Source organism: Delphinus delphis, chromosome 16, assembly GCF_949987515.2.
Source record: "Delphinus delphis chromosome 16, mDelDel1.2, whole genome shotgun sequence".
In the NCBI taxonomy this organism is placed as follows: Eukaryota; Metazoa; Chordata; class Mammalia; order Artiodactyla; family Delphinidae; genus Delphinus; species Delphinus delphis.
In genome coordinates, this window is record NC_082698.1 from 7,185,904 (window position 1) to 7,213,501 (window position 27,598).

A 27,598-nucleotide genomic window follows, 5' to 3' on the forward strand; every position below is an offset into this window, starting at 1 on the left:
ACGAAAGGAGGGTAGCAGAGGCTCTGGGAAAGGGGCAACATCATGATGGCGATAGTGGGCAGGGCAGAAGCTTCTAGACCTGGAAGAGAGGTTCACTCTTGCTCCATGTTGAGCTGCCCATGGTGTGTGAGCTGACCAGGGAGGGATGGCTCTGCTGAGGACACACCAGGGAGCCATGGAGGTGGGGCTGGCACCCATGAGTCCTGCCCATACCATCCTCCCTTGAGCAACCCAGGACTCCAGTCCCCTGAGTGGACGCGGCATGGCTGAGTCCTAGACACGCTGGCTCGGGGTCATCCTCTGGGCTGGGGCGGTGGGAAGTGGCTCAGAGGTGGTTGCTGCCACGTGTTGGGGATGGCGTCTGGTAATGGGGATTTGGAGCTTGGGGAAAAGAAAGAAGGCGGCCTTTTGTGGGAGGGGAGGGCAGGAGGGTCCAGCATAAATGGTGAGACTCTTTTTATAAGCGGCTCCTTCTGTACATCTTTTAAAATGTTAGTGAACATAGAATGTACAAACGGTGTACAAATCTTAAGTGTGCATCTGATGAATTTACACGCCAAATATACTATTTAACCCCCACCCCGAGGGCACGTTCTAGTGTTACCAGCCCCTCCGAGGTCTCCTGTGAAGACCCTTCACCCTCCTGTAAAGACCCTCTCTCATGCTCCCTCTTCCCAAAGCTACTCTTTCCGATTTACCTTAGATTAGCTTTGTTTTTTACTTAAAATGGAATCCGTTTGTACTCTTTGTGTCTTTTGCTTTGTGTCTGTGAGATTCATCCGTGTTTTGTGTGAATGGTAGTTCATTTTTCCCCCCTGCGGTGTAATATTCCGTTGTATGAATATACTTCAATTTCTGTATCCATCCTATTGCTGCTGGGCATTTGGAACGTCGTAGCCTCGGGCCATCCCTGGAGTGAGGGGCCTCTCCTGTTCGAGCAGCGTTGCCTGTGCAGCTGTAACATCTCACCTAGTTAGCCCTCGCTGCTGTGAACCTGTAGCCATGAGGCGGAACTGCCCCAGGTGATGGGGGTGGAGCCAGTTAATATGTAGAAAGGGCCAGGGCAATAGGAAGTACTGCACAGGTGTGATTCGAGGGACAGAAAACCACTGGAGAATGAGGATGAACAGATTGCTGTGTTTCAGAATGTACCCCCGGGTCACCCTTACTTCAGTGTCCAAAGGGCAATGCTCGCCATGGTCTTTATGTCATGCTAGCAAGACCCCAAGGCATCCCTCTGGCTGATTGTAGGGAATCCCTCAGCTCCCTGAGCTCTTCCATTATATTCCTCCCTATGACCACTGCTTTCCTCCCCCGCGCTGCTGGTGTGTGCTGTCAGTTACTTTGGCTCATGGCTATTATAGCCTAAAAACGTTTCCCCCATATTTATTTATCTATCTATCCTAAAACTCCTGGCTGGGCAGGGTCTGAGTTATACAGAATATTAGCGATTCTTGCTGTATTCCATCTCATTCAGAATTACAAAGTGGCTCACAGCCTTTAAGAAAGTTACAACCTGCAAGGGCTGGAAGGAACCTTCTGGAGGCCGCTGTGTCGCCCTCTTTGTTTTCCAGATGAGAAGACCGAGACCCGACATGTGGCTTCTTTCTAGGGATGCAAGAGCCTCTGAACTCTTGAGTTCTGTGGCTTTACGTTGCTTACTGGATGGCTCTTTTCATTAAGATTCTCAGTGCGTCATTGGGAGGGGTATTTTGGGGAGAACAGTTACCTTCCAGGTTTCCTTTTGGGGGAGTTAGGTGTGGAAAGGGGTGAGTCCATGGTGTATTGGAGGCTAATTCTCCCAAATGGTCAACCGTCCTCAAGACCACACCCTGACATCCAGCCCCAGCTCCTCCCCACTGTCACCATGGTAGCGAGTGACCTAGGCTGACCCGCATGACGCTTAGATGATGCTGCAGTCCCTGGGAATCATCAGTAGGGGACTTTGTTTTCCTCAGCCTGGGCCAAGGTGGTGTTTTGTAGATTGAACCCTTAGTCCCACAAACAGTGTTGAAGTTGTTTTAGAATGAAATTCTGTTGGAAGAAAAGATCATCGTCTTGCCAAAAAGTTCCACAGGGTAGAAGATATCTCTAGACTCTTGGCATTAAAAGTACATGTGCGGGGGACTTCCCTGGTGGTGCAGTGGTTAAGAATCCGCCTGCCAGTGAAGGGGACACGGGTTCGAGCCCTGGTCCGGGAAGATCCCACATGCCGCGGAGCAACTAAGCCTGTGCGCCACAACTACTGAGTCTGCGCTCTAGAACCCGTGAGCCACAACTACTGAGCCCACATGCCCCAGCTACTGAGCGTGCCTAGAGTCCGTGCTCCGCAGCAAGAGAAGCCACCGCAATGAGAAGCCCTCGCTCACCACAACTAGAGAAAGCCCACGTGCAGCAACGAAGACCCAACACAGCCAAAAATAAATAAATACGTAAATAAAAATACATGTGCATGTTTTTTATGTAGTGCCTTTCTAAGAGCAAATGATCATCAAATTGGGCCAGAATTTTCTTTAGTTTAATGACAGTGCTAAGGAGGAGCTGTCCTCCCATCTCCAGCCAGGTGCCCTCCAGCCAGGTGACGAGGCACAACATCATCACCGCGCCCGTCCCAGTGGCCTGGTGACTGTCGGAGTCCTGCTGAGCCACGGTGCCGAGAGGATCTCAGAATGGGGGCGAGGGGTTGTCCCACTCTGTCTTGAAGGGTCCTGGATGGAAGGACTAGACTGGGCTTCTGCTTGGTGGGACGTTATCATCCTCCTGGCCCCATGGAGGAGCCACAAGTGACCCTGCACGTTGGGTGTTGCCTGCCGGCTGCAGTCACCTGCCCTGGTGAGAGAGACTGGTCCCACGATCACCCGTTGGTTCTCAGCCCGGACGCTTTAGCCCCCAGGGTACTGATGCGATGCCTGGAGACATTTTTGGTTGTTATATGGGGGTAGGGGTGCCACTGGCATCTAGTGGGTAGAGTCAGGAATGCAGCTAAACATACCGTGATGCACAGACCGGCGGGCCCCCCCCCCCCGGAAAGAATTCCCCCGCCAAATGTGAACAGTGCCAGGGTTGGGAAAGACTGAAGGTGAACTGATGATAGATACCCAGCATCCTGTGGTGTTGGACAAGTTTGAGGATTAGGGTCCAGGAGAGTCAGGCTGGAGGTTGGACTTAGGCAAGTCCCTGAAAACTCTCTGGAGCTATTTCCATGAGTGGACTGTGGCTGAGAACAGACTGTCCTGTGACCTTTCCCGTGTCCTGAGTGAGAGGGCATTTCACAGCCTCCCAGCCCGGCACTCAGCCCTGGCTGGGGTGAGTGTTCCGTCTCGGGTCACTCATGTGTCACCGAGGAGTGTAGACCCGTACACCGTGCCAGTAAGCCCGTTGCAGATGTCAAGTCATACTGAACCTGTATTCTGAAAGAAATGTAATCTTATCGTTTGAAAAAAAACAAAACTGTTGTAGCCATAATATTAGGTTACCCCTGTAGGAGTCAAGGCATTTGACTTGCCACATAAAAATTGTTTGCCGTGTAAAAATTGGTTTCCAATTCCATTAATAGGTTCACTTTATGTAAAAGTGCCGATATGAAAGAGATGCGGAAGCCATTGGAGAAATGCAATGCTTTTGAGCTTCTAAGTGGGTATCACCAACTTGAGATTAAGGAAAAAAACGATGTTGAAACTTAATGCAGTGGCCCCTGTAAGTGCAGAAACGGGATGGAGGCTGCAGGGTAATTTTTCAGGCAGGGTTTGACTGAAGGCCAGGCAAGCCCATGTGGAGCTGTGTTCTTTTTCTGACACAGTGTTCTCGGGCTCCGGAGGTGGATCTCAGCTGCTCGCCCTTCTGTCCTGACTCTATTTATTGCATCCAACAGTTTAAGTAATAGCTTTAACGATGATTGCCAGAACTGCAGGCAACGTTTCTGTTCATGTTTGGGGGCCTTGCTTATAAAATAAGTGGTCATGAGGCATCTATCAAGGGGGAATATACCAATCTCTGAGACCGGCTTTTTATTGATTTGAGCTTTCAGGCCCTTCGAGGCCAGTGGGAGAGACCTGTCACTCTGTGCCTGCTCTGTGTGTCCCTTTGGAGACTTCCAGGTGGTCACTTGGCATGAGCAGCTCCACCTGGCAGGGGGTGGTGGGTGGTGGTATTGGGGGGCCTGCTCTGCCCACGTACCATGAAGAGTGGAAGGCTGGTGTGGGACGGACCCAGGAACTGGCATCTGTTACTTTTCTTCTTGAACTCTTCTCCAGGTGCCTTTCCTTGCCGGACATGGGCTCCGTCCTCGTGTTCAGCACCTGGCCGTAAAGCCCGTGCCCAGGCCCCAGCGCGGTTGTGCGTAATGGTCCCGGTCCAGCCGCCCTCAGAGCTTGGAGAAGAGGCGCCTGTCCCGACCTCCTGTCTTGCCCCGAGTGCTCCAACTTCTGCATCTGTACGCAGCCAACTGTTCTGGCTCATTCTCCCCAGTAAATGTTGCCAGATTCCATTTCCCGCTTTCATTCTGAAGTCGCAGCATTGGGTGGACATCTTTGCAAAGGTGTGGGATCTGTTTTGGGAAGCGTTTGGCAGTGCCGTGTCCATTTCTGGGTATCTGGGAAGTTGATTTTTGCTGATCGTTTTATCGTTAAAGGAAACATTATTGGAAAAATATTGGACTGTTCACTCTGGTTTCAGAGATTTATTGTCTGATCTGCTAAGGATTTTATTTTGCCGTTATTTTCCTCATGGCTCTAGTCAGCCTGGCTTCTCTGAAAGACTCTTAAAAACCTGGCCGACCAGTCCTTTCTCTGGCTCCTTGGCTGGCTGTCATCTCCATTAGCTCTGTTTTAATTTGCGTCTTGTTAAGTTTTTACTGCCATCTTTCTGGTCTTACTTCACTTTTGGGGTGGGCGGGTCCCTTGTTCCAAGAATTGAAATGCAAGTCTTCAGCATGTTGGATTAATTTCCTGCTCCACATTGGCTCATATGCTTACTACACAAATGACCCATTTGTTAGTGGGCTTTGCCACTTCCTCCATCAGTGGCGTTCTGCATTTATTTCCTAGTTTTCCCCTTCATCCCCCTGAATCCCTAGTTGGCCCCTCTAGTCCGACGCCAGGGACTGTCTGTCAGCCTCCTGCAAGCTCTCAGGTTTGCGGACACCCCTTCCCCCTCACCTGGGCTCTGCCAGCCTGCTTGCTGTCGTCCTGTTGCTGCCTTATCCCCCTGCCAACCCCCAACACACACACACACACACACACACACACACACACACACACACACACACACACACACACACACACACACACACACACACACACACACACACACACACACACACACACGGGAGGGTGCTGCCCTGGCCCAGCCCACAGAAGCATCTGGATGCTGATGGAACATTGCTTTAACACACAGAGTGAGTGTGCTCAGGAGGGGTGGAAGCAGGTGATCGCTGCCAATGTAGGATTCCTCTTTACAGGAATGCAGTGTCAGGAAGAGCGGGTAACTTGTCTTTCCTTTGATTGCAATGTTTTTAAGTCTATTTGACCTTGATATTTTTTAAAGTTTTAGATTTACAGAAAAATTGAGAAGATAATACAAAGATTTCCCATATGCCCTGCACCCAGTTTTCCGGATCATTAATACCTGACATTGGTGTGCTATGTTTGTTACAATTAATGGACCAATATTGATACATTATTCTTAAGTAAATGTCCATAGTTCATTTAGAGAGGGTAACTTTTTATCTTTCTATAGCACTCAATTCCTCAGGGTGTTTTGTGTTTTATTTTGTTTTTGTCTATTTTTAATAATGCAGTAAAGGAAATAATTACACATCTTTGGTTTCTGTTCAACTTCTGGAGGGGGGTGTGTGGGTATCAGGGGAGCAGGCAACCAAAATATTCTCTGTGAAAGTCTCCGTTTAAAAGGAGGTTTAGTTGGCAAAAGGCTCCATTTCCTCATTAAATAGCAAAACAAACAGCAGTGACCGTGTCGTAGCTTAGGAATTTAATACTGGAAAATAGAATTGCCTTCACGGAAACTTTGAGCAAGTACGTGCTGAGTGAAACTCATTGTTGTTGATGTTTTGTAGATGAGACTTATTCTGATTTTGGAATTTAAAACCTTACAAAACTGTGATGTCGTTGGTCTGCGGTGCTGGTGTTGCCAGCAGAAGGGCCCCAACTCGCAAGGGAGGCCACCCCTTGGTGACAGAGCAGGGGACCAGGGAGCCTCGGTCATGGGACAGTTGAGTGGAAGGGACCGCCCTTGCATCTGTTTGCGGGGAGGCTGGTGGGCACCCGCTCTGCCCAGGCCCTTCATGGGCATCGCTCCATTTCATTCTTGGGGAGCAGAGAGATGAAATGCCTCGTCCAGCGTCAAGCAGTGGAGTCCAGAGGAAACCCGAGCCTCGTGCAGAGAGAGACGGGCCTGGTGTGTTTGCTGAGGGGGAACTGGGGTCACAGAGAGGTGCAGGCCCGGGGGCTCCCTTGTGGGCCAAGGGAGCCTGGCCTCCAAGCCGCGAGGGACTTGGTGATGTGAACACCTCCCTGAAACCTGGCTAGGCCCAGACTTCCTCCTCCTGCAGGGCCTGGGCCCTCGGGGCCCGAGAGCAATGGCTCAGGTCCCCTTCTTTGTGTGTGTGCGTGCGGGGGGAGGGTGGTGGCTGGGGGCACCCAGTACAGCTCCTCCAGCCAATCTGAGGAGCCAGTATAGCTATGGGGCCAGGGCCCTCGAGCCATGGGAGCCCGCCCTCCGTGGTCCAGGACGCTGGGCATTCCCGGCACCATCTAGAGATGAGCGTGGGACCCTCTGACGCTTACTTCGTACTGCGCTTCGTGCGCCATTGAAGCTTATAGCCTATCTTTTAGGAGGAAAGTTCTCATTTTCATTGATCACTAAACCTTAGTTATTTAAAATGTACGTAACATTTTCTTCGCACCCTTAAAGCACCTTATTGTTTTGAGAGAAGGAGGATGGACGGTTATATGAGCAAATTAACTGTTTCCTTTGGTTTCTATTACTCCCTCTGTGCATAGGTTTTTCTTGTTGTTTTGGTTTTTGTAAATGCAGGTGAAAGTTCACATGCCTGAATTTGGGGATAGTCATTCTGTGGTGCTTGCCCTCTGCCCAGCAGGGGCCCAGGGAACACTGGTGGACAGGACAGACAGAAATGTCCTCCGCGCACCAGGAAGGTCACTGGGGCGGGGCCCTGGTTCTGCCGTAAAGCGGCCCAGATCACCTGCTGTCGGGTTGGTGGGGCAACCTGTGGATGACGGCAGCTGTTACCCGCACTTGCTTTTCTGCTGCTTTGCTGAGGTGAGACGCACCTCGTCGTCAGGGGTAGCAGGCGTCCCCCTGCTAGGGTAGCAGCGTCGCTGATGTGTGGGTCCTGAGCGAGTAGGCGGTGTAAGGCCTGACCAGACACCTGTCGGACGCTGATTGGGCCGGTAGCTCGCTGGCTCCTGGGGGCTGACCCTGCACTTGGTGGCTTCCGAGGTGAGGCCAAGGTGACCCGGGACGGGGAAGGCAAGCGGTGCCCCTGCCCAAAGTCTGCTCCGTGTTTTAGGACACATGCATCGTATTTTGGTGGCTACAACACGGGGCAAGTGTTGAGATGGTGAGAAATTTGAGACACATATGGAAGCAGTTTTTTTCCTTTTTAAACGAACATTGTTTTTTAGAACGCTTTTAGATGTACAGAAAAGTTGGGGGATGGCATAGAGTTCCCACTTACCCCACACCATTTCCCTATTCCTAACACTTCACGTTAGTATGGTGCATTTGTTGCAATTAATGAGCCAATATTGATATGTTACTCACTGAGGTCCGACCTTTATCCAGATTACCTGACGTCTTTCTTCTGTCCCAGGGCGGGCCCCATCCAGGACACCACCTGGCATTTAGTCATCGTGGCTCCTTCAGCCCCTCTTGGCTGTGACCGTGTCTCAGACCTTGCTTATTCTTGATGACCGTGGCAGTTTTGAGGCGTGTGGTTGTGTATTTTGTGGAGTTGTCCTTCTGTTGTGGTTTGTCTGATGGTTTTCTCAGGAGTAGACTGGGTTATGGGTTGTGTGGGAACCATTTCTTGTGTACCTTTTTTTTTTTTCGCGGTATGCGGGCCTCTCACTGTTGTGGCCTCTCCCGTTGTGGAGCACAGGCTCTGGACGCGCAGGCTCAGCGGCCATGGCTCACGGGCCCAGCCGCTCCATGGCATGTGGGATCTTCCCGGACCGGGGCACGAACCCGTGTCCCCTGCATCGGCAGGCGGACTCTCAACCAGTGCGCCACCAGGGAAGCCCTCTTGTGTACTTTTTAAATGAAGAATGCTTTAAAGGTAAAACTTTGCCAGCAGGTGATGAGCTGCCCCATGGAGTTGGTGTACTTGGGTACAAAATGCTGTCCCTCAGACCTCGGCGTGGACTGGGTCTGACCTCGCCACCGCCTGGGTACGAGGACTTCCAGGAGTTTAATGGCCTTGCTGATGTTCAGTTCACCACTGACTTTCCATGGAGTCCGAAAGACTGTCCAGGGAGGTGGAGGCCAGTCACTGCTTACTGACCATGGACATTGTTCACAGGCACAGAGTGGTCTCTTCTGGAAGCTTCTGGAATCCCCTCAGGTCACCCTGAGGCCTAAGTGAGGTGTTACTGCAGGCCACTACAGTATATCAGACCCTTCCTTGTCACGTTGTTGAAATCCCGGAGAGGTTGTTCCTTTGATGCGTAAGGAACCAAGGAGTGGTTGGCTCAGGAGACAGGGTCACACAGCTCGCCAGTAAGTGGCGAGAGTCAGGCTTCTCTCCTCCCTGTGCTCAGGACTCACCCTCCTCCATCATTCAGACCTCCAGTCGTGGACAGAAGAGGTGCCACCCAGAGGTCGCCCACATTTCTTGCCTGTCCCCAGGCCGCCTCCCCAGCCCCTCCAGTCCCCCACACCCACATGCGTAGCAGCATCACCACACTTTCTAGGGCCCTTTCCCGTATCTCCCTCCCCCTTGAACTGCACCCCAAGGGCAGGGTGCCCTGCTTCCTCATCCTGTCTACCCAACACCATCCAGCACCATGTGTGCACCTGGTAGCAACTGACAGGGCAGAGAACATTCTGACGTGAGGTTCTGCAGACTGTCGTGCTGGCCCTGGTGGTGCTCTGCTCGGGTGGGGTCTTGGCCCGTCGCTTGGTAGAGGGGCGGCCAGCTGTGCCCGGCCGCTGCGTGTTAACGCAGGCTGCAGTGCAGGCTCGGGGCTCTGACGTGCCTCTGTCAGCCTGGATGTTAGAGGGAGCTCGGAGTCAGGTGGCTGATGAGGCTTTTCTGACAGCCTTACTCAGCAAGCCCGGCAGGACCAAATATAGAGGAGGAAAAGGACCTCCCCTTCTTCAAATGGAGGCTGAATGAATGTTACCTTGAGTCCTAAGCCTCAGGGGATTTCACCTCCACTGGGGCTGCCCACGGAGCCAGCAGGTGCTACTGCCGTGCGAGCCTCGTCTACCTTTGCTCCCCGTTTCCTCTGGGCCCCCACTTAGTTCACAGCTCAGGACCCACAGAATTAAAACCCCGGCAGCTGGTTGCCCAGGGGCATGGATGTGGCATCCTTTAACCGGATCCAAGCCACCTCCGTTGTTCAGCTCCTCTGGCCTGAATCTCCCCCTGGGGGCTTCCGGAAAACCGCGGTGAGACCTGTAGCCTCGTGGCAGTGGTTCCTTCTTGTATTTTTGCTGAAGTTACTTGACAGCCAGGTATGAGTTGAATTAAAATGTGGACTCTCCCTTGGATTGTTTTTAACTTTGAAAACAGTGTGGTTATGCCCACAGAGAAGTGTGAAAATCTGAACTGCCCCCCCAGCGAACCATCCTCGGGGCAGCAGGCCCCGCGGAGCTGTGAGCTCAGCAGAGTCCCACAGCTGCAGGGTTTCCATGTGGGTTCTGATGATGGCTTGGCCTTCCTAGAAGGATCAGACACCAGGGTCAGAGAACATTCCAGATTGGAGCTCTTGGCAGGGAGAGTGGCTTTTCATGTGCATTTTGTTTGTGTTAACGTGAGACCCGGTTTCCCCTGCCAGCCGCTGAATCGGTGAGATCCCTGGGTGTTCTGTGAAGCCGCCTCCTGATTGATCCACAGTTTATGTAGCGAGCGGCTCCCCGCCCATGACACCGGGGACAGCTCAATGTATTTCTGGTGGCGAACATTCCGTCACTGCTCCGAGGTACCTTCACGTCCTTGGAGCATTTCCTGTTGCACATGAAACAGTTGTGGTTACCTTTGGGGGGTGTTGGACTGGAGGATAATCGCTAGAGAATATCCTCTGCTCAGTGGTAAAACCAGTGAGGTAGGGAAGCTTGTGAAAGTAATACCCTAAATACGCAAAACTTGGCCAAGAAAGAAGAAAAGAACAAAACCAGCTTTGAGCCAAGTGACTGAACCAGAAAGTTTTCATTCTTTTCTTCTTCCTGTGACCTTGACCGCAAACCCGGGCTGCATCCCAGCTTCCTCACTACATGGGCAAGGAGGGGTTGAGAGTGGCAAAGGGACAGATTGGAGCCGCCAGAAAAGGGAAAAATCAACAGCTTGGATACTAATAACTTCTCTGATTTTTGGGGAAACCAGCCTCTGCTTTTTTTTTTTAAAAAAAAACTTTATTATTTTTTGCTGTGTTGGGTCTTCGTTGCTGCACGTGGGCTTTCTCTAGTTGCGGCGAGCGGGGGCTGCTCTTTGCTGAGGTGCGCGGGCTTCTCATTGCGGTGGCTTCTCTTGTTGCGGAGCATGGGCTCTAGGCGCACGGGCTTCAGTAGTTGTGGCTCGCGGGCTCTAGAACGCAGGCTCAGTAGTTGTGGCGCACGGGCTTAGATGCTCTGCGGCATGTGGGAGCCTCCCGACCAGGCCTTGAACCGTGTCCCCTGCATTGGCAGGTGGATTCTTAACCACTGTGCCACCAGGGAAGCCCCCAGCCTCTGCTTTTTTGTTTCACGGTCTCCTTAAGAATAAGATTCTAAAAATGGATTCAGAGCCTCCATTGTGAATATAGACAGAGATGAAACAAAGCCTGCTTATTCAGTGGGTTGTGACACTGGTGGGTTTTTTTGTTAGTTAGTTAGTTTTGGCTGCATTGGACCTTTGTTGCTGCGCGTGGGCTTTCTCTGGTTGCGGTGAGCTGGGGGCTACTCTTCTCGCTGCGGTGTGCGGGCTTTTCATTGCGGTGGCTTCTCTTGTTGCGGAGCACGGGCTCTAGGCGCGCGGGCTTCAGTCGTTGCAGCGTGTTGGGCTCAGTAGTTGTGGCTCGCGGGCTTAGTTGCTCCGCGGCATGTGGGATCTTCCTGGACCAGAGCTCAAACCCGTATCCCCCTGCATTGGCAGGCGGATTCTTAACCACTGCGCCACCAGGGAAGTCCCGACACTGGTGTTTTTTAATGTAACTTAAATTTTTGAATTTAATTTGGGGTGCTTCTCTCTTGAGAGTGAGAGCTTTCAAGCTCTTTGAAGAAGGATCAGTGACTCTTACAGTGTTCTCCTTGAGAACCCTCTTCCCCCAAGCATGACCCCAAAGTTGTTTTTCCTCCAAAGGCCTCACTTTGAGGAGTTTGGAAGAAGTGCTTGCATGTTCCACTGATTGTGGAAACTGGAAAGTAATTTACCTGTTTGTGTCTGGTCCGATTCAAATTAGAAGACCAACCCATTGTGGTCCAACAAGTGTGGGACTAGGCGAGAAAGGCAGTAATAATAACCCACAAAGTAGTGGGTATACCTGGACCCCCAGGAAGTAACTGTACCTGGAACAAGGAAGAGCCTGGTGTTGCTACCATTTGGTTTTCACAGCATTGGTTTGCATCTGATGGTCTGCTGCACCATATAAGCTATTTATAGTTTTATTGCCCCTGCTGAAAATAAAAAAGCGATCGGCAATGGTTTATGTCCATGCATTCTAAATACCTGGGTTCCTACAGTTAGGTGGAGTTGGGTAATGAAATATTACGCTGGGTTCTCAACGTCAGGGTGCTGAGGGTTCAGGGTGCCAGAGGGCAGCACCCCTGGGAGTGGGTGGGGCATGGTCCTGGTGCAGGCGCACACCCTGGGTTCCCACCCCAAGCCTGTGCTGGGAAAACTGTCCTTCCAGACACCCTCTGGCTTCGAGAATCTGTGTGACACAGCTGCAGGGGGGCTGTGTCTGCTTAGTGCCTTTGTTTACTTTGGAAGTTTGTCCTACGTGAATGAATTTGCAAAACTTTCATTCCCAGTAAAGCTGTCACTGATACAAAACGCAGCAATAACTCAGGTGATGTAGTTAAACCACTATTGAGTTTGTGCCATCCAGGAGTTGATGAATCGTAGAGCTTCATTTGGTAGGAATCAGCAATTTTATGCGGCAATTAATTTTTACTACTGGTGGGGAGCTAAGGGCCTAGATTTTTACCCCAGTTTTGTGTGTGTTGAGAGGAACTTAACAGGGTCGCCTCCGTGAGAAAGGATTCCTTTTGAGGGCTGCCCAGGGAGCTGCCGTGTTGGGTGCGCTCACTGCCTCTTACTAGTTCCTTGTGTGGCCAGAGCCAGGCTGCGCGCAAACGTTCGCTCCTCATTGGGGCGTGATGGGCCGTGTGACGCGTGTGTGACGCCCATGCACGTGGCTTACTGACTGGCAAGTCACATGAATTTCTTAGGCACCATGTTTCTACCCACTTGAGCAATCCTCCACCCTAGTTCCACGTCAGAAATAAAGATGTGCTCGGAGTGACACGTGGTCAGCTTTCCTGATCTCTTCCCAAGGAGGAGAATGATGGGATAACCTGCTCATTGTTCTGTCTGGGTTCTGCCCATGTTGGGCCACAGAGGCCTGTGTGTGTGGCTAGAGCCTGACTGGGCCCCGGGTCCACCGTTCCCACTAGCTGTGGCTCTTGAGCAAAGCTGTTCTCTGCTCTGGGCCTCAACTTCGTCATTTTAGATAATATGCTCATAACGTATTTCCCGAGACTGTTGGGAAGAAGGAGTTAATGCGCGCGGAGCGCCGAGAACAGCACCAGGGACTTGTGGGCGCTGGTCCAGCTCTGCTCCTGGTGACGCTTCTAACAGCTGCAGTGGCCGCGAGGGGCCCAGGACCCGCTGCGGTGTGCGTGGAGCCCAGGTGTGCCGGCCTCAGCTCCTCCTGCGCTGCCAGCTCACCACTGCTACTGGCTGGGGGTGTCGGGCCTCACTGCTCTGCTTTTGTGGACCGTCTTCTCCTCTCCCACACCCCTGTCAGCAGGTGGCTGAGTTCCAGGCCACCCCGGCAAGGACTGGGGTGTCTCTTCTCCCATAGACATAAAGAGAATTGGTGTTCGGTTTCAAACACTGGCTGTGCCTTGGGTCTGGGAGCCAGCAGGAGAGGGATCCTTCCCCGGGCTGCTGGGGGTGGCACCGGAAGCAGGAACCACCCCCAAGGAACGAGTGGGTGCGCTGCACCCCGCGTCCAGAGTGAGAGCATTTTCCCTGAATGGAGTGTCTGGTCAGACGGTTCCACCAGAGGGGGCCGTTCCACTGGAAGTCCCGGCAGGAAATATTTTTACCCTGCTTGGCTGTCCTAGGAGACAAAAATAAGATGTTTGCTTTAGCAATTTACTTAGTCCTGAAAACATTCCTAGACAATGCCAAGGCCTTAGTTGAAAATAGTATGCTCAGTTTATTGGGATGGTCCCAGGAAGGATGTTTTGAGTGAAAATAAAATGGCACGTACCAGGGCTGTTTGCTTCCACAGGAATCCCATGAGAGTTCAGAATTACGAGGGCCTCGGGGAACGTGGATCCAGTAGGGGGCTGGCCGTGGGGTGCCCTTGGGCACACCTCTGGGGCAGGCCGGAAGGTTCTAGAACAGGGAAGACACATCTACCGGTGTGAGGCAGAATGTCCTCCCCTTTCACCTTTGCGCACCCCTGCCCGCATTGCTCAAGGGGGTCTCCCGACTGGGCGCCACAGTCCTAGGACTAGACTCTGCCCCCTGGGTTGGGGGAGGGGAGCGTGGTTCACATCCAGGGGCAGCCCTTCCTTAACTGTGAGAAACTTCTTTATCCATCTGAAATCTCTTCTGGCTTCCTCACCCTCTTGGTCACCGTTCTGCCCACACAGGATACATTCAGTCCTTCTGCATGACTGCCCTGCACATAATTGCAGGCAGAGATCACGGCTCCAGAACTTTTCCTTTTCCCTAAACATGGCCACTTCTTTCCACAGGGGAGTTTCAAGTTGGTCCCTTGCTCAGAACCAGTATTGCAGGTGGGCTGTGACACACACATATGGAATATCACAGCCAGTGGTGCTGAGTAAGAAAATTGCATTTCCATTTAAAGGCCACTTGTGACCTTTTCTTTAAAAAAAAAAAAAAAAGTACTTGAACTCAAATAATTTCCAGTGACTTATTTTATGACCTTTGCCTCCGAGAGGCAGCAGATAGCATGCGTTGCTGGTTCGTTTCGTAAAAGGAGTAGCCAGCAGCCGGAGTAGGCAGCGCGGCTCCAGCGTACTCGGGTTCCTTTGTGGATTCCTTTGGCAGTGTTTCGGTGGAGTGTAAAAATAGCACACGAGGCCCTAAAATAAATGGCTGCGTGGAACGCTTGTGTGCATCAGCTGCGTGCTGTCACATATGTTCAGATTCTCCACACTGTTCACTCCGCAAGAGTGACTTGGGTAAGTGGTTCGCGGCGGCCGCCGTGCAGCAGCTCTTCAGTTATGAGGAAGAGGCCTCCCCGCCTTTGGCCCCTGGTGAGGAAGGACCCAAGGGTCGGTGGAGCCCAGGCAGTAGAGCATGTTCAGGCGGGTGACAGCCTTGTGGTTCACCTGTGAGGCCTGGGCAAGCCTGTTTGGATCCGGAACCCCATTTCATCCTACGTGTCTCCCCCAGGAGTGCAGCAAAGTCAGACCCCACACAGGCTCCCAAATGCATCCTTTCCTGGTTCTGCAGCTCTCAGGCTGCCGATGGGCCCAGAGGCTGGCAAATTCTCTGACCCCTGGAAACCTCTCCCCAGCTGGCAGGGCAGGACATCAGAGAGGAGGTCCCCTCCGTCGCAGGGTTCCCTCCAGCATCGGTGCCCTCAGGACGGTTGGCTGGCACTGTCTTAGGGTCCAGGATTCTGTGAATCAGGATGGATCCATGGTGGCAAGTCTTGGGTCCAAACTAAATTTTATGTAAATCACATTATTTTTTCGAAGTTATGCATTCTGTTTCCCCTCGTTTTTCACTACGGTTGGCCACATACCTGAGACTGATTTTTTTTTTTTTTTTTTGGCTGCGCTGGGTCTTCGTTGCTGTGCGCGGGCTTCTCATAGTGGTGGCTTCTCTTGTTGCAGAGCACGGGCTTTAGGCGTGTGGCCTTCAGTAGTTGTGGCACATGGGCTCAGTAGTTGTGGCTCGCGGGCTCTAGAGCACAGGCTCAGTAGTTGTGGCGCATGGGCTCAGTTGCTCTGCGGCATGTGGGATCTTCCTGGACCAGGGCTTGAACCCGTGTCCCCTGCACTGGCAGGCAGATTCTTAACCACTGCGCCACCAGGGAAGCCCCGAGACTGAATTTTAAGTTCTCATATGAGATTGCATGCCTCCTAATCTTCATGGAGCAGCAGCGATTTTCCTCTCCATAAACCAACAGAATCCTCCAGAATCCCAAAACAACTAGCATTTTCTGCTTGAGCCTGGACTTAAAAAAAAAAATCATCTTTGGGTTAGCAACTATGTAGAAAAGTTACTTAATGCAGTGTACCGGACAGTTTTATATAACTGTAACATGCTGAAACCTTCTGCTTTCCCTAGCAGCAAAGAAACATTTTTGAAGGTTGTAGAAGATCAGCAGACCTTGGGACACGGAGGGTGGCGGTGGTGGTGACGTCTCTAAGAATCTGGCTGACTCGATTCTGTGATCTCTCTGTATGCATTGTGTGTTTTCGCGTTTTAGCAAGGGTGTAACTATGGTACGTGCTCACACCGTGCTGTGTTCGTACAGTCCTCCTGGTGCTTGGTGGTTAATAAAGAAAAGGCAGGAATTAGTGGGAGAGGAATGGAGTTGGCTGTAGTGGGAAAGGCCTGGCATATGGGAGAGGCCTTCTAGGCACAGCAGTATGTGTATAAATGTGGGTTTTATTTTACGCATAGGGATAGCTGTATCTGTCAATCGCAAAGCTTTCAGTACGTTTCTTTGAAAGTTTTCTTGTGCCTGTACTCTTTAAAGTGGGTGTCTTTGGGAAGAATGGAAACGGTAAATTCCTGGCTCCTTTTCTGCCTGGTTGGAAGAAGAAAGAGGCTCTATCTTTCAGACGTGGATGAAGCCAGGCACCCGCTTTGCCTCTCTGCCCGCTGCCCAGGGGTTAAGTTTGGGTAATAACCCGGGAGTTTCTGCCCAACAGTCAGGGCTTCTGTGGAACCCAGCTCTGTAACTGACTATAAAGGATTAACAGAACGCTAATTCCAGAAAGCCTCCACGTTTTATGTGATTCCGATGAGAAGCCTGAAACGGGCCCTCAATTCATGAAGAGCACCAGGCCTGGTTCCTGCAAGCGGCCTGGCCGGCGACCGGCTCCTCCCGAGACCCTCCTCGGAGCCTGGGGACAGGAAGCGGGCCGGCCGGCGGCCCTGTGTGCCCTGTGTCAGAGCAACAAAGGCCAGGCCAGCCTGTCACCCGAGGGAACAGGACGGGGTCCTGAGGAGGAATTGGGGGTATGTTGGATCTGGACAGATCAGACCAAGAGGCTTTGGAGGCTGGGGTTTTGTCAACAAATGAGCTTGGCCCTATTTTAAGACATGTTATGTACCAAGACTTCCTGTTTTTCCAAAGAAACCTCTTGTTTTTGTTTTTGCGATGATGGATTTATTGAAACATTTGCCATTCAACTGACCCACGTTGTTTTCTAACCGAAAAGTAGAACTGGGGGTTTTGTAAGAGCGTCGTTCTCTAAAGATTCCTGCTTCTTCAGGAATATTTTGGCCTCGGTGGCCGATGAGCGAGTGAACAAAGAGCTAATTGCCAGCCAGGGTCCTGGATGGATTTCAGAGCTCGGGGGTTGGCCTCTTGTTTCGAGGGGGGCGGGGCTGGTCAGAGGACAATTGAAAGGGCCTTTTTGTTCCTCTGGGCTAAGTTAAGCCATGTGCCTCTCTTTCTAGGAGTGTTGGTCTGGCCAATCAGAGCCACGTCAATCCCACTCACTTCCTGCCGACCTTTCGACACCGACAGATGTTTTTTCTTACAAGTGTCATTAGGCCTCTCTACTCGCTGACCTCATCAAATTGTATTGAGGCCATTTTCATAAGTTTTGTTTTCTAAAAATCCATTTAACCCTTGGTGAGTTCCCCTCTGAGAATAAGAACACTCCGCCTCCTGTTTCAGCCCCTCTCTCTTCTGTCCCCGACCTGCTGCGGGTAGCTGAGCCCACCCTGGATCCCACAGAGCCTGGCAGATCCACAGAGGGCAGCAGTGGCTTCCACCAAAGGGTGTAATGGAGACTCACCAACCAAAAATGCAGTGAAGGACCCAAAACGTCCCTGTGAGGGAGGCTTCCAGAGTCTTCAGGCTTTGTATCAGGGTCTGTGCCGTGATCACAGCTCATCAAACTTCAGGGGCCACAATGTGGCTGGGAGGCAGGTCCCCAGTAGGTACACCTCACCTGTGTGACCTGGGCAATCCATTCCCTGTGGCGGGGTTGGCAGGGATCAAGCTGGGGGACCCAGGCCCATGGAGGTTTCTGTAGCTGACACCCCTCGTCCAAGATAGCAGACCACCATCTGACCGGAGGCTGGATCTGTTCCGGAGGCAGGAAGGCGGTGTCGGTATTTTGGCCTTTACACAAAACTGACATAGAGAGTAGAGCCGGGAGAGAAGGAGTTTTGAGCCATGGTCCCTGACTTCTTGCAGCCCTGGGTTGTGACTTTGTCTGAAAGGGTTTGGGCTTCCTCTGGGCTCACTCTTGTGAAAGTGGCCCGGGGTGAGGGTTGCACCTTTGTCTCCTGTGAGCACCTGGGAGGTTGGGGACTTGCTGGAAGCCTCGCCCAGAGCAGGTGTGGTCACCACCGAGATGAGTAATTGTGCGGGGCGTGTTCTCCACGGTGTAGATGCCTTAGTTGTTGAATTCAGTGCAGCAGACCGTGTTTTCGGGCTGTTGGTGTGCATGTTGCGTGAGCACTTGGAGCCTTACCTGCCACGCATCAGGCGCTCTGCGAGTGTAGCTGCTGTTAAACTAACACGTGGCAGTGAAAATGATACAGTGGGAGGCCCCCCCCGCGTGGTCCCAGCCCCACTTCTCCGAGGAGCCCTGCTGAGGGCTGGGTCCCTTTCCCTCTGGACTTTGGCGAGTTTACTGACCAGCTTTCCTTTCTCTGTTTGGCTCATCTGTGTCTTGGCTTCCTTATGGGGCTGCTTCCTCTTTCAGGTCTGGGGGCTCCCCCGGGAAGGGGCAGGGCGTGTTAGATGTGCTTCAGGACTGGGGGTGTGGCTAAACACGACGCAGGCCTGCTTTCTACCTGGCTGGCGTGCCTGCAGCCGGCTGCTGGGCTTCCGGAATTTTGCACCAATAATGCCTCTGTAGAGCAGCTGGGGTGACCTGGGAGTTATAGGGGGTGAGCAGAAACACAAGCTAGGAGTTGAGTCTCGGGCTGTCTATCTGTGAGGGAGGCAGAATGTTCCAGAGATGCCATGGTTCCAAGAAACCGCCACGGGCCACACGAGCCTATGTGGACGTGTGTCTGTGCCCGCGGGCGCGCTTGTGTTACACCCCATGCCTTTTCTGCCCCTTGGATTCCGGGCAGGCTTGCTGGTATCTAAGCTCCCCTCTGCCCTTTCACATGGCGGGAAACTCTGAAACTCTTTGCCGACTGCCTTTCATGTTACCTGCCTCCTTTTTCGTCTGATTTGGATAGCTCAACTTAAATAGTAGTTGCAGTTCAAGGACTTTTAAGAACAAGAAAGCAAGAGGGCCTGTTTATCCAGTGCATTCCCATGCAGAGGGTGGCCTTGAAGGCTGCATTCCTTTTTTTTTCTTTTTTTTCTCTTTATTATTTGACTTGATCCAGATAAATAGTTTTATTTTTAAAAATATGGAACACGGGCTTCCCTGGTGGCGCAGTGGTTGAGAGTCCGCCTGCCGATGCAGGGGACGCGGGTTCGTGCCCCGGTCCGGGAAGATCCCACATGCCGCGGAGCGGCTGGGCCTGTGAGCCATGGCCGCTGAGCCTGCGCGTCCGGAGCCTGTGCTCCGCAGCGGGAGAGGCCACAACAGTGAGAGGCTCGCATACCGCAAAACAAACAAACAAACAAACAAAAAAATATATATATAGAACGCTTCACGAATTTGTGTGTCATCCTCGCACAGGGGCCATGCTAATCTTCTCTGTATCATTCCAATTTTAGTAAATGTGCTGCCGAAGTGAACACGAAGGCTACATTCTTAATGTGGGGCCCCGTCTTGGATAGAGCTTGTTAATGTCCCGTATTTATGGGTGTGCATGAGTTGGAGTGGAGATCCCAAGGTGCCCTAGTTAACTCTGTGCGCACTGAGCACAGCCCTGGAATTTATTGAAGCATCTGGGGTAAGTGAAGATCACAGCAGACTTTCCGTTCTCCAGTGGGCACGGTTGAGCTGCGGAGAATGGAGTTTGCCCCGGAGTTTGCAGAGCTGGGTACATCACAGACACACCTCGTGTCAGCGTGGGCCGCTGAGGATTTACAGCATTTAGATGGCTTTCTGTTAGCATTCTCTGTCCTGTAGGTAATAGAAGCTTGGCACCATTGCAGTACAAATGTATCACCGTTTTTGTCTTTCCTGTTGAACTGACCATATCGGTGACCACGGTAAATTTATTAGACTGGGTTGTCTATTACTGTGTGACAAACTACCTGAAAACTTAGAGTCTTAGGACAGCAAAACCATACCTCAGAGTTTCCTAGGGTCAGGAACCCAACACAGCTCAGCTCGGTGCCCTGGCCGGGGTCTCTCATATTGCCGTCAGGGTGTCAGCCTGAGTTGACACCGCCCCTGAGGGCACAACTGGAAGAGGCCACGTAGCTGGTTGTTGGTGGGATTTGGCTCCTCGGTTCTTTGGGCCCCTCCACGAAGCAGCCACAAGATGGCAGCTGGATCCAGGGTGGGGGGCGATGCCCAAGGTGGCAGTGTCTCAGCAATGCCCCCCCACCCCACCTGCCTGTTGTTATTATCAGATCTGTCTGTTAGAAACTGAGAGTACACAGGACACAGATACAAGGAGGTGGGGATTGCTGGGGGCCATGTGTGTTGATTCTTTTTCTGGCTTCCATAGCAAGGATGGAATCTGCCCCAAGCAGAGAGGGGGCCAGTCGTAGGCCTCTTAGGAAAGTCGTGGCTCTGAAATCCTCCATGGACCCCTGGCAGCTCACACCCCCTCCCCACTGTTCCCTGGGTGCCCCTATGCCACAGTGGGGTGCTGTGCAGAACTGACATGTCACCGGGGTTCTGGGTCTGGGTACCCCCTGCGGGAGCTGGATGGGCCACAGAGGCGTGTCCGTGCTGCCTTCGTGGGAGTCCTGTGCAGTATCATGTCCTGGGCTGGGTCCTCGGTTCCTCGTGCTGCTGAGCCTGTGTAGCATGAAGGGCTCCCTGGCCAGCGCCCCTGCCCCACGGACAGGGCATCCTCTCGACTGCATGCTGGGTTGTGTGTGTTCATATAGTCAGAAAAGACTTCTGTTCAGAACTTCCCAGGACCTTAGGAAGCGTGGAGAGGTACAGGCTGCCCCAACACAGTTTTAACAGAGGCCATTAGAGTCACAATGTCCAGCCTGAGTCCAGGCTCCCTGACTCTGAAGGAGAAACACATCTTGTCACTGTGGATGGCATTCAGATCCCTAATGGAGCTTCACGCTAGACTGTTATCCCTCAGACCCTGGTGTTCAAGGCACAGCCTAGTTACCTTCTTGCTGGCATCCCGAGGGGCCGTGCGGATTCCTGGGCAGATTCCCGCCTCCTCGGAAGCATGGTCTGCCGGTGCCTGACCAAGGAGAAGGGACAGGGCAGTGTGGGACCACCCTTCTCCCCACCCCTGGCATCAGGATGGAGACATCTGCCCTTTGCTAACACAGAGGACACAGTGGCAGTGTGTCCAGAGCAATCTCTGGGTTTGGGGAGCAGAACACAGTTTAAAGCAAAGTACGATTGGGACAGTTTTCTTTGTGTCTCTCCCTTGAAAACACAGGTCTCTCTGTCTCACGGGAGGCCACTCCTCAAGAGTTAAGGGGGTTGGTGTTGGGCCCATAGCCCCTTCCTTCCCCCCTGCAGCCAGGCCCCAGTGCCTGGCAGAGCAGCCCCTGGGGTACAGCCATGGGCATGTCCGTATTTGTTGCGTTTTGGGGCGCGTGGCTGGGTGTGGTTTGAGTTGGCGCTCCGTGATAAAGCCAGGACCCATGACGAATCACACCCCGCAGAGGCCGCCTCTTCTCCACAACCAGGCTTCCCTCCAAGGCGGTCCTGAGCTTCCCTAGGCATCATTGGTGCAGGATCCCAGAGGGGTTTCTGGGAGTGGCCACCCCAATATCATCAGTAGGCGTGACATGGTTTGCTAGGGCTTCATAACAAAGCACCACCAACTGGGTGGTTTAAACCACAGAAATATACTGTCACACAGTTCTGGAGGGCAGAAATCTTGAGACCAAGGTGTCAGGCTTGGTTTCTTTTGAGAGCTGGGAGGGAAGGCTCTATTCCAGGTTTCTCTTCTTGGTTTGTAGATGGCCGTCTTCTCCCTGTGCCTTCATGCAGTCTTCTGTCCACATCTCTGTCTACATTTCCCCTTTTTAGGAGGGCCCCCACTCACACTGGATTAGGGCCTTAGTTTAACTTGACTTCCTCTATAAAGACAGTCTCAATAAGGTCACTGAGGTACTGGGGCTTAGGACTTCAACACGATGGGCAGTGGAGGGGGGCGTGATTCAATCCATAACGAGGCAGTATGGCTGTGGGCAGCTAGTAGAAAATGTGTGTTAGGCCTTTGGGGGTCCGTATACTGACCCTGAGCCCACCGATGAGCAGTTTGGACTCCTAAGGCAGGAAGCACAGTGCTGCAGGGAGGGGGGCAGTCCTGCCTTTCCCCAGAAGGCCATCTTGTGTCATTTCCATGGGTTGTCTGGTCTGGGGACGTGAACATAGTGTCCAGACGTCTGACTCCCTGGAGCCTCCTTCCCCTGTCTGTTCTTGGTCCATATCTCTTCTTGGTCTGGTAGGGCCCCCGTAAGTCAGTTCAGAGCAGATTTTTAAATGCCCATCACCTTGTCAAGAGTTCTTTAATAGGATTTCATGTGAAATGACAGTCAGCTGTAATTGTCTAAACAGGCGACTGTACTCACAAGTGCCCCATCCTCCCTAACCATCCCAATGTTCGCCCTGTTGTTGAAGAATCCGGTTGTTCATGACAGGAGTCACACCTAGAAAATTCTCACAGGGAGCTTTGCTGCCTCCTCTCCCTGTTCCAGCAACCCCTCTGCACCAAGTGAGATTTTAGCCATAGCACAGGACATTCGGGGCTGCAATCAATGCAAAAATGGCATCATTTACCCACCAAAGCCTTGGAGGCCAGCCAGGAGTCCACAGTAAAACAGGTGAAATAATTCAAGAGGACTGTTTAACCTCAGGAATACCCTGAAATTAACAAAAACAAAAGGAGCTGGTTAGCGGCTCCCTTCTTTATTTCTCGAATTTGATCAGCAAAGATGAAATCCTGTGACGCATGAGTGTCACCCGCTTCTCCTCCCCAACCCCCAGCCCGGCCTCCAGCCGCCCGCTCCCCTCGGTGGCCGGCGTGGATGCGAACAAAGCCGGCCTCCCCCTGGGTTCCGTTATATTCCTCATCCTCCGCAGTTATATTCCTCATCCTCCGCATTAAGACCGTGTTAAGCGAGATGAATGGCCGCAGGTTGTACTTCGTATTGTTAAATAGCTACATAGAAGATTAAGATTTTCCTTTCTATGACTCAGGTTAAAAAGATAAGGTCTGGGAAGAACCGCTCTTCCATCGAAACACTTTCTGGAGCTTGGGATGTCTGATTCCCGCCTCACGTTTCCAGAAAACTCTTGTGTGAGAACTGTGGGCTTCTGAATGCCTCCATGGCTACAGCCCAGTGGCTCTCCTTGTACAGAAACATTACGACGGAATTTGGATATTTGTAAAGACCCAGACGCAGAATATCTGTCGTCATGAAACAAAGTTATTACTCTGTTCCCAAGGCCTGAGGTGGCTTTCCTGCGTGTCTGCTTTTGTGCCAGCGGCACCTCCTTGAAATAAAGGATGGCCCCCCCCCCCCCCACCCCGTGGAGCACTCCTGTCCCTTGCCATGCCCTGGAGTGATGCCCTGGGACCTGGGAGGGGATGAGCTGAGCTGCATGAGAGTCCTGCCTGGGTCCTGGGAAGCTCTCTCTTCCCAGCCGGCCTGCGCACCTCAGGCTAGGCTGCAGGTTCGGAGCAGGGTTGCTCAGAAGCCCTTATTGGGTTTGGTTCTTGACTGGTGACTGTGTGACCTGTCCGGTACTGAACTTGGGAGGCTGGGTCCCTACTCCCTCCGGCACATGGTCAGGTTTGGAGTGAGCTCTTCTGTTTGTGTTTGAGATAATCTCTCCGGACACTTGGTTTCTGAAAACAGACAAAGAGGCCCAGCAGTCCGTCCTTCGCACTGATGATAACTTTATCTCTACTGGACAAGTTTGAACCCCCTCTCCTGTCAGCCCGACCTGGGCCTTACCTGCTGGCCTCTCTTAGCTTCTCCTAGGCCACCAGGTAGCCCACGTGCCTCCCTGGGTTGTCCACCGTGAAGTGGGCTGTACAGAGTACCCTCCCCCCGGGAGGTCAAAGCGAATCCCACTTACTGGGGTTTGGAACAAGATGGGGAGGGGCTTGTGGTGCCAGCTGCAAAGCAAGAAGGGCAGAGAGGCTCATCCGGAAGGCTTCCTGGAGAAGGCAGAATCCCACCCCAGGATCTCTGTGTGGGGTCCTTCCAAAGGTATCTCCTGCCGCGTCAGGTCTAGACTAAGCCGTGTGGTCCAGTGGCATCTGTTGCTGTGGCACCCTTGGCTTTGAAGTGGTAGTGAGAAAGGATGCTGGTCCTGTGGAGGCGTGGGGGTTGGATGGGGTGTGTGTGTCCCCTACTTCAGCGCTGATGGACTGCACCAGCCCCTCCCTTCCTTCTCCACCCTGAACCATTTGGGTGCCCTGCAGGTGTGGAGAAGAGAGCTGATTTGCTGCATTAGCGTGTCGGCTTCTTAGAACTTGGTGATCAGAAAAGACTAGACAGGTCAGCTGTCCCTCTGCGGTGGTCAGCCTGGCAGGTAGAAGCCAGCATCCATAAAGGTTGCGACCTTCAGGTTCAGGGGCCCAGAGACAAGGCCCCACCTCCCAGCCGGTGGCCAGAATCAGTTCCTGAATAAGGTTGGAAAAATCTGGTTTTTTCCACCTTCTTCTCCAAATTAATGTCTACTGAAAAGGTGGTGTATCCTGAGGTCATACACGTTTCACAACAAACGGATCCCGGGTTGAGGAGAACTGAGCAATCGCATTAAGCAGGTGTGTGTGGTGCCCCGGGAGCTGTGGTTTGTAATGGAAACCCTGACGCCCTTTGCCCAGGCCCACCTCAAGCCTTTCCTCTCTTTATAAGTTACGGCTCTGCCAAGTTGTTTTCATCTTTCATCACTGTGGCTCCTTCCTCGTTGGTGTATCTTTACACAGGAAGCATGGATATAATGGAAAATCATCCTTCAGGTGGCCCATGGCCTCTCCTGGATCAGGACCCCAAGCCCATGGCTCAGAGCCTCCCTTCTCCGTGGCCCGCCTCTCCAGCGCCTAAACTTCAGCTCTGAAAGGGCAAACCTCAGTTGCCAGCCTAGGAGATAGGCAGCAGGAGGGCAGCCACTGTGTTCCTCTCCCTTGGCTGGTCGTGTTGCTGAAGGCTAAACACCTGTTGCTTTAAGGGAGATTGGAGGTCTCTTCTGTCCCTTTTGCATCCTGAGATTGAGGGGACATGCAGTGTGTCATCCTGAAGCCATCTCAGACCTTTCCTTTTGGGGGTATCTGGTCTCACTTTCTCCAGGTTCTTGCAGAGTCCAAGTCGGGATTGAGATGAGCAAGGCGAGCCTTGGCAAAGCGGCTCAGGTCTTTGCAGCCTCGGGAAGGCCGTGCAGGGTGTGCAGTGCCCTCTGCTGGCCAAAGGGCCCCATCGCTGGGCACCAGGCCTCCTCTGGGTGGACCTGCTCCAGGGAAGGGCTTGAACAGAAGGTGGGCCCTCACCGGTGGTTTCCACTGGCTTTGGGAGTGAGTCGAGACTGCAGAGCTCGCGCCGTTGCACGTTTCCAGACTGCACAGTGTCGAGACACATGGGCTGGGATCTCACAAGGACAGCAAAGCAGTTGTGTCCCCTAAGGAAAGTGGACACTCCGAGTAGCCAGTCTAGGATTTAGGGCCACCCAGTAGCAAGAAATCAAGAGGCAGACGTCTTCAAAAATCTCAGGGGCTTCCCTGGTGGCGCAGTGGTTAAGAATCCGCCTGCCAATGCAGGGGACACGGGTTTGAGCCCTGGTCCAGCAAGATCCCACATGCCGCGGAGCAGCTAAGCCCGTGCACCACAACTACTGAGCCTGCACTCTAGAGCCTGTGAACCACAACTACTGAGCCCATGTGCTGCAACTACTGAAGCCCGCGTGCCACAACTACTGAAGCCCACATGTCTAGAGCCCGTGCTCCAAAACAAGAGAAGCCACCGCAGTGAGAAGCCCGCGCACCACAACGAAGAGTAGCTCCCGCTCGCCGCAACTGGAGAAAGCCCACATGCAGCAACGAGGACCCAACGCAGCCAAAAAAATAAATAAATAAATTTTTTAAAAATCTCACATCAAGGTTTTCAAACATTTAAGATCTCATCATTGCTGTTTGTTTGATAACCAACTAATTCCTTTAAATACAAGTGCAATTCATATATGTTAGAATAAGCCAAATAATCCAAAGTTGCCTTTAAAATGTTAAATCTTCTTTACTCCCCGCCTGGCACCTCCACCTCCATTCCATAGACTGTTTTAAAGTTTAGCACAAGTTTAACATATAACCTCCAGTTAGCTGTCTCCTGGTGGCTCCTGCCTTGGTGGCCCCCAGGTCCAAGCCCCTAGTGGCCATCAGTTATGCAGGCTTTTATTCTGCACTGGAGCACAGCTAATGGATGTGGGTGCACAGGCGTTTCACAGTCTGCAGACATCACCTTCAGGTGACCTTTGGGGCACAGAGTGGCCACCCCAAAATCCTCACCACGGCCAGCGATCCTCTGCAGGCATTTTATGAGACCTTCCCAAACTTTCCGACGTTCTGGATTCTTCCTCTGTATGGTGTTCACTTTTACTTGCTCAGATATAAACTTGTTATAATAATTTCTTGCATGTGATATGTAAAAACGGATGAGTCATCTGGTCAGGATGGAACTTCCTCTGTCCGCAGAGAAATTGAGGATGCTCATCCCTTCACCCTGTTCAACCAAACTTAGCTACAGATCAAAAGTGCCAAAGGAAGAAAGGGTCAGAAAATTGGGAAAGGAGAAATTTCATCCGTGTTTCTGTGATTCCTCAGTCTCAGCACAATGGAAATAAAGGGGTCACGTAACACCTCTTAATCGGGACGAGAGTTTGCTTATTTGCCTTTTACCTCTTTTTTTCATTTCGTTTTGCTTTTATTTTTAAAGAACACTTTAGTGTTAGAACGAATATATTTATTTTTAAAGCATATTTGTAAGTCAGGTGCTTTAAAAATGTGTGAAAATCCTTACCCCAGAAGCATCTTATTTTCTTCACCAACACTTAATTTTCATTATGACACAAATAAAACAGCCAATTAGGAAAATCATGAATTGTTTCTGCCCAAGCCCTCTGTTCTTGATGAAAGCTTTTAGCAAGCGAAAATATTTAGAATTCTTGAGTTTTGCATTTAACACCAGGAGATGTATTTTCTAAATCTAAACCTGGCAGAAGGATTCACTCAGAAATTGTTTGCTGGCCGAGGAGATCGTCCCAGGAAGCGTGGTTTTCACATAGGCAGCCTCCAACCTCACCCCAGCACTGGGATTCCACCTGCTAAAAGACTTGCTTTCTGTGTTTCATGGCTGTCACAAGCTCAACAGAGATTACAGAGTCTTCATTTTTCATTTCTCTGTCTCCTTCAGATTGGTGGCAGATTTTGACCTGGCCTGAATTGTTGAATTGTATATTTGTGTGTGTGTGTATGTATAATTATTTTTAATCTTCTGTATATTAATCCAGTTGGGTAAGCATGTTCATATGTCCTAGTATAGAAATGTCATTGCTTGGTTTCGGGGTCCATCATAACATGGTGTAAACACTGGCTTGCCCTTTTCGAATCCCATCTGAGTTGTGAAGCCTGCCTGACCTCTGCTGTTGGAAAGGGCGGTGGCCTGGTGCTAATAGCTCTTGAGCTATTTGCACTTTTCACTGGGACATTGGTGTTGCGTCAGCCCCAGGGGATCAGAGGGTGGGGCCCATGGATCAGATGGAGGGCATGTGACCAGGGTGTGACCTTGTCACCCTAGGGTTGGGCTGCTGGGCATTCCCTGGGGAAATATGAGCCGCCTTGCCCAACGGGGGAGGCTCCAGGAACCAGAGTGAAGCTCAGGTGTGTATT

At 52.0% G+C, this 27,598-nt stretch overlaps 1 protein-coding gene and 1 non-coding gene across 4 annotated transcripts in view; one reads left to right on the forward strand and one right to left on the reverse strand.

Moving 5' to 3' along the window:
- CTBP2 (C-terminal binding protein 2) overlaps positions 1–27,598 on the forward strand; it is a 163,323-nt gene that overhangs the window by 78,751 nt on the left and 56,974 nt on the right. The gene's annotated exons all lie outside the window — the stretch shown is intronic.
- On the reverse strand, positions 19,243–19,349 carry LOC132440093 (U6 spliceosomal RNA). Its single transcript, XR_009522504.1, has one exon. It is a non-coding gene; the product is annotated as a U6 spliceosomal RNA (small nuclear RNA).